Below are 7021 nucleotides of genomic sequence, written 5' to 3'. Positions count from 1 at the left end.
AGTATTGTTGTTATGTTGTTTAGTCGTGTCCGACTCTTCGTGACCCCATGGACCAGAGCATGCCATGCGCTCCTGTCTTCCACTGCCCCCCGCAGTTTGGTGAAACTCATGCTGGTAGCTTCGAGAACACTATCCAACCATCTTGTCCTCTGTCGCCCCCTTCTCCTTGTGCCCTCCATCTTTCCCAACATCAGGGTCTTTTCCAGGGAGTCTTCTCTTCTCATGAGGTGGCCAAAGTATTGCAGCTTGAGGATCTCTCCTTCCAGTGAGCACTCAGGGCTGATTTCCTTCAGAATGGATAGGTTTGATCTTCTTGCAGTCCATGGCACTCTCAAGAGACTCATCCAGCACCATAATTCAAATGCATCAATTCTTCAGCGAACCAAGGTATTACTGTACAAGATTACTTGCTCTGTATTTTTTTTAAAGTAGATTAAAAAAAACAAACCAGTCATCTGGTCTCCTTTCGACCACCAAATAAAAGGATTCCTTTGACTTCCACATAGTCCATTGAGTCCAAACATACACACCCTAGTGTGGTCGTGTAGGCTATAGTGGCCAAAATGCACTTATTTATAATGTGGTTGGCCTCCGTGACTAGGAATACCTATACCCAGCTTCCGATGCTGTGCCAGCTGTGACCTTCTCCAGATAGGACTAGCCTGCATTCAGACACCCATGCTCTGGTACCCTCCAATCTAGACTACTGCAATTCACCCTGTGTGAGGCTGCCCTTGAAGACATTGCAATAATACAAGTGCAAAACGCAATGGCCTGTGTTGACAGGAGATGTGGGCTGAGGAGATATAACTCCGATTTAAAAATAACTACCCTGGTTGCCAGTTGTTTTCCAGGCCCAATCAAATGTGTGTTTTTCCCCCTGTGGTGGGTCCACGACTGTGGAATGCAGTGCCCATTGTGGTGTGCTTACCTGCATTGTGAGTTAAGACACACCTCTTTTGTCAACTTTTGGGGTGAGGGAACTGCGACGGAATGAATTTACGAACCATTTTATGCTTTATTGTGAGCTGCACTGAGGTAATTGTTTTTAAGCGCTTGTTTTGTATGGCTGCTATATGCTGCTTATTATGCTGTCAACCGCCCCGTTGTCTTCCGGTGAAGTGTGGCGTATCTTTTTCTTAAAGGATATATAACAAAATAAATAAATAAACTGTGTTATTCCTTTTTTGAAGTGGGAAAGGCAACTTTCCCTCATCTGAAGAGCTACAGCGGGCATCTCCGCGATAAAATAAAAATAAAAATGGTGCTGATTTTTGAGCATACATTCTTCAATAATTTACTCTGCTTCAATCTTATGTATATTTAACAAGTTTCTCTCTTCGCATACACATAAACCTGTAAGCATTAATTTCCCCCTGCAACCTGACACAGTTCTTGTGGAGAAACTGCACACCAGCAATAATATAATCTTGTAAACAGAATTTAATTATTTATGTAAAAGTAGTGAAATGACTTTACAATCAAACTCAATGGATTTTTATGTAATTTGTTTTCTCCCCTAAGCCTGTTATGTAAAAGTGTAAATATTACAAATTATACACGCTGCTTCACTTGTAGAGTGTTTAATATTTTAACAAACTTAAGATGGTCTCTCTCTCTCCCCCCCCCCCCCAGTTCTTGTCACCACAAAAGCTATTAAATGGTGCCTTTAGTGACAAATTCTTAGCACGTAGTAATTATACTTTTACTGGGATGTCTTTTAATAGTGTGAGATGGAAGCACATGAGTTTTTGAAGCTGGACTCCTGGGTGGTGATGGGTAGCGGGTGGGTGAGAATTATGATGTGGTTTATATTTAAAGTGGAACCGACCTAATTCACGATTTCCAGAAGAAAAATGCACAGACCAAACATCGTAATCATTCAAAGCGTGCACTTCTCCGAATTTTGCTGTGCTGTTCTCCAGTTAAGTGAAATGCATATACCAGGGTGAAAATAATGTGTGGAAATGCAGTGTGTTAGGGAAAATGGCTTTGCAAAAATGTGGTCATTGGGGAAGATTGCATGCAGAAAACTATATTAGAAGAATATAGGGATATATATATATATATGCAGGTTTTGGTGTCCTCGGGTGTCTTCCCGTGTAAAAGTTGGGGTGTCTAGGCGACGTTTCGACGAGGTCTCACTCGTCATCTTCAGGCTGGTGCTTTCGGCTTCTTGTTACTGGAACAGAGCAGGATCTCAGTGTTTGAGTTCCTATAAATACTGTTGAGGGGGTGTGGTGTATAGCCTCCAATGTTCTGGGCAGAGAGGAAGTTCCCAGGCTAGTGTGCCTTTTCTTCTTTTGTTCCTTAATTACTTGAGGGATATCTTGAGTGATTTCTTGAGTGATATCCTGAGTACCACTTAGGTGGGTCATTAGGTGTGGATTAGTTGCTAAAGTCTTTGTGTCTTGACCTCTTGAACTTTGTGAAGAGTTTTTCTGAGAAGATGGCTGTACTGCACTTAGTTGTGCTCTGGCTTGGCTTCGTGTATAGGGGCGAGCTGTGGTTTTGTGGCCTGTGTCAGCCAGATCTGTGTAGGGATTGCAGGGGGGTGCAGCATCCGGAGGTGCCACCATGGTTTGGCTACTGGATGGTGTCTGTAATTTATCTGTGGAGAGGGTCTGGGTTTGGGTCTGGTGTGGTTGATTGGTGATGGCGTTCTGTGTGCCTCTGGATCTGGTGTCAGTTTTTGTGGGGAGGGCTACTTTCCAGATGTCTGGCAAGCGGGATGTGTCGTCACGCTTGTTCATGTTGTGAGGGTGTTTCTCTATCTCGATGGCTTCCATGATTATTCTCTTGTGGTGATGTTCCATGTTAAAGAGCAATTTGGAATCTGCAAAATTAATTTCGTGTCCTGTTTCTTTCATGTGTTGGAAAAGAGAGGAAGTTTTTTCTTCTTTTTTGACGGCATTCTTGTGTTCTGCGATACGTGCATTTATTCGTCTGTTTGTTTGTCCAATGTACGTGGCTGGGCAGACTTTGCAGGGTATTTCATAGACCCCTTGGTTTTCCAACTGGATTTTATCCTTGGGGTTTCTGAGGATATTGGCTATTTTTTGGTTGGTGCAAAAGGCTGTTTTGATATTGTGTTTATGGAGGATTTTGCTAATTTTATCTGTAGTGCCCTTGATATAAGGAAGGGGGGCCATGCCATTGTTTTCTTCTGTGTCTTGGTTTTTGGGGGGTGTTTCTTTTTGGATTAGCTTCGTAACCCTGTTTTGCTGGTATCCATTGGCAATTAACACATTTGAGAGATTCTGTAACTCAGTTGTCAAGTGGTCTTTGTCAGCCAGGCGTTTGGTTCTGGAGATGAGAGTGCACAATCACACCACCACCCTGCACAAATAAACTCCGTAGCCAAGACTCTCATCTCCAGAACCAAACGCCTGGCTGACAAAGACCACTTGACAACTGAGTTACAGAATCTCTCAAATGTGTTAATTGCCAATGGATACCAGCAAAACAGGGTTACGAAGCTAATCCAAAAAGAAACACCCCCCAAAAACCAAGACACAGAAGAAAACAATGGCATGGCCCTCCTTCCTTATATCAAGGGCACTACAGATAAAATTAGCAAAATCCTCCATAAACACAATATCAAAACAGCCTTTTGCACCAACCAAAAAATAGCCAATATCCTCAGAAACCCCAAGGATAAAATCCAGTTGGAAAACCAAGGGGTCTATGAAATACCCTGCAAAGTCTGCCCAGCCACGTACATTGGACAAACAAACAGACGAATAAATGCACGTATCGCAGAACACAAGAATGCCGTCAAAAAAGAAGAAAAAACTTCCTCTCTTTTCCAACACATGAAAGAAACAGGACACGAAATTAATTTTGCAGATTCCAAATTGCTCTTTAACATGGAACATCACCACAAGAGAATAATCATGGAAGCCATCGAGATAGAGAAACACCCTCACAACATGAACAAGCGTGACGACACATCCCGCTTGCCAGACATCTGGAAAGTAGCCCTCCCCACAAAAACTGACACCAGATCCAGAGGCACACAGAACGCCATCACCAATCAACCACACCAGACCCAAACCCAGACCCTCTCCACAGATAAATTACAGACACCATCCAGTAGCCAAACCATGGTGGCACCTCCGGATGCTGCACCCCCCTGCAATCCCTACACAGATCTGGCTGACACAGGCCACAAAACCACAGCTCGCCCCTATACACGAAGCCAAGCCAGAGCACAACTAAGTGCAGTACAGCCATCTTCTCAGAAAAACTCTTCACAAAGTTCAAGAGGTCAAGACACAAAGACTTTAGCAACTAATCCACACCTAATGACCCACCTAAGTGGTACTCAGGATATCACTCAAGAAATCACTCAAGATATCCCTCAAGTAATTAAGGAACAAAAGAAGAAAAGGCACACTAGCCTGGGAACTTCCTCTCTGCCCAGAACATTGGAGGCTATACACCACACCCCCTCAACAGTATTTATAGGAACTCAAACACTGAGATCCTGCTCTGTTCCAGTAACAAGAAGCCGAAAGCACCAGCCTGAAGATGACGAGTGAGACCTCGTCGAAACGTCGCCTAGACACCCCAACTTTTACACGGGAAGACACCCGAGGACACCAAAACCTGCATTCCTGTACCCGTGAAAATCTACGAAAGCATATATATATATATATATATAGAAGGGACCCTGAGGATCATCTAGTCCAGTGATGGTGAATCCTTTAGAGATCTAAAAGGTTCACCATCACTGCAACCCAAAACCTACTTACCGTATTTTTCGCACCATAGGACGCACTTTTTCCCTCCTAAAAAGCAAGGGAAAATGTGTGTGCGTCCTATGGAGCGAATGCAGGCTTTCGCTGAAGCCTGGAGAGCGAGAGGGGTCGGTGCGCACCGACCCCTCTCGCTCTCCAGGCTTCAGGAAGCTATCCGCTAGGAGTGGGAGACCCAGCTCTCCCACCGCTAGCGGAGCGCTGCATTAATCCCGAAGCTTGGGGCGTGCGGAGCTCAGCGCGCCCCAAGCTTCTGGGTGCCGGCAAGGTCTCCGCTAGCCCTGGGAGAGCCCCGCGACGTCGCCCGGCTCTCCCAGGGCTAGCGGACCACTGCGCTAATCCAGAAGCTTGGGGCGTGCGGAGCTCAGCACGCCCCAAGCTTCTGGGTGCTGGCAAGGTCTCCGCTAGCCCTGGGAGAGCCCCGCGTCGCGCGGCTCTCCCAGGGCTAGCGGACCACTGCGCTAATCCAGAAGCGTGGGGCGTGCGGAGCTCAGCGCGCCCCAAGCTTCTGGGTGCCGGCAAGGTCTCCGCTAGCCCTGGGAGAGCCGGGCGACGTCGCGGGGCTCTCCCAGGGCTAGCGGACCACTGCGCTAATCCAGAAGCTTGGGGCATGCGGAGCTCAGCGCGCCCCAAGCTTCTGGGTGCCGGCAAGGTCTCCGCTAGCCCTGGGAGAGCCCCGCGACGTCGCCCGGCTCTCCCAGGGCTAGCGGACCACTGCGCTAATCCAGAAGCTTGGGGCGTGCGGAGCTCAGCGCGCCCCAAGCTTCTGGGTGCCGGCAAGGTCTCCGCTAGCCCTGGGAGAGCCCCGCGACGGCTAGCGGCGACCTTGCCGGCGCCCAGAAGCTTGGGGCGCGCTGAGCTCCGCACGCCCCAAGCTTCGGGATTAGCGCTCCGCTAGCCGTGTCTAGGCTGCGGATAGCAGCCTGCTTCCCGGAGCGTCGGGCGCCCTGAAAGCAGAGCTCCCGGCGCTTCGGGAACACACCCGCAGCGTGGGGACCCTTGCAGGAGCTCCCCGCAAGGCTCCCCACACTGCGGATAGCAGCCTGCCGCCCGGCGGGTGGGGCGCCCTGAAGCAGAGCGCCCCTCGCGCCAGGCATACATCCGCAGCTTGGGGAGCCCTGCAGCAGTTCCCCGCAAGGCTCCCCAAGCTGCGGATAGTAGCCTGCTTCCCGGAGCGTCGGGCGCCCTGAAAGCAGAGCGCCCGGCACTTCAGGAACACATCCGCTGCGTGGAGAGCCTTGCAGGAGTTCCCCGCAAGGCTCCCCACGCTGCGGATAGCAGCCTGCCGCCCGGCGGGTGGGGCGCCCTAAAGCAGAGCGCCCCTCACGCCAGGCATACATCCGCAGCGTGGGGAGCCCTGCAGCAGTTCCCCGCAAGGCTCCCCAAGCTGCGGACAGCAGCCTGCCACCCGGCGCGAGGGGCGCCCTGAAGCAGAGCGCCCCTCGCGCCGGGCAGACATCTGCAGCGTGCAGAGCCCTGCAGCAGTTCCTCACAGGGCTCCCCACGCTGCGGATAGCAGCCTGCTTCCCGGAGCGTCGGGCGCCCTGAAAGCAGAGCGCCTGGCGCTTCGGGAACACATCCGCTGCGTGGAGAGCCTTGCAGGAGTTCCCCGCAAGGCTCCCCAAGCTGCGGATAGCAGCCTGCCGCCCGGCGGGTGGGGCGCCCTAAAGCAGAGCGCCCCTCACGCCAGGCATACATCCGCAGCGTGGGGAGCCCTGCAGCAGTTCCTCGCAAGGCTCCCCAAGCTGCGGATAGCAGCCTGCCGCCCAGCGGGTGGGGCGCCCTGAAGCAGAGCGCCCCGCGCGCTAGGCAGACATCAGCCAGCCCCACAAGCTCGGGGGACAGCAGGGAGGCGCAGCGCCACTATCCCGCTGTTCCTCGACCTGGTTTGGGGGGGAAATAAAGGGAAATTTTTTTCCCTTTATTTTCCCCCCAAAAAACTAGGCGCGTCCTATGGTCCGGTGCGTCCAATCGTGCGAAAAATACGGTATTTATTGCAAAGTGCGAACACGGCAATTTAACCTGTATATCTCATTTTTTCTCTCTGTGTTTCATGTTTCTTCTTTATGACTGCTGTTGTAAAAAACAACCCTTCATAAAAGTTATTGCATTACATTCTTCATTAAATTATCTTTCCATTGATATATAATTTTTTGTTATAATTCAGTGCTTTTTTCCCTAAAAAAAATGTTTAGAAGTACTCTCATTTTGACTCAAGAAAATCACCACGCCGGGGGCGGGGGGCGGGAAATAAACACACT

At 50.0% G+C, this 7021-nt stretch overlaps 1 long non-coding RNA gene across 1 annotated transcript; it reads right to left on the bottom strand.

Moving 5' to 3' along the window:
• Positions 1–4756: 4756 nt before the first annotated feature.
• LOC309358285 lies at positions 4757–6249 on the bottom strand. Its single transcript, XR_014163411.1, has 3 exons — positions 6162–6249; positions 5586–5683; positions 4757–4961 (listed from the first exon to the last, which is right to left on the bottom strand). It is a non-coding gene; the product is annotated as an uncharacterized lncRNA (long non-coding RNA).
• Positions 6250–7021: the final 772 nt, after the last annotated feature.

The sequence above is a fragment of the Podarcis melisellensis genome (assembly GCF_964234715.1).
Source record: "Podarcis melisellensis genome assembly, chromosome: 15".
NCBI lineage: Eukaryota > Metazoa > Chordata > Lepidosauria > Squamata > Lacertidae > Podarcis > Podarcis melisellensis.
This window is presented reverse-complemented; position numbering and strand designations above follow the sequence as displayed.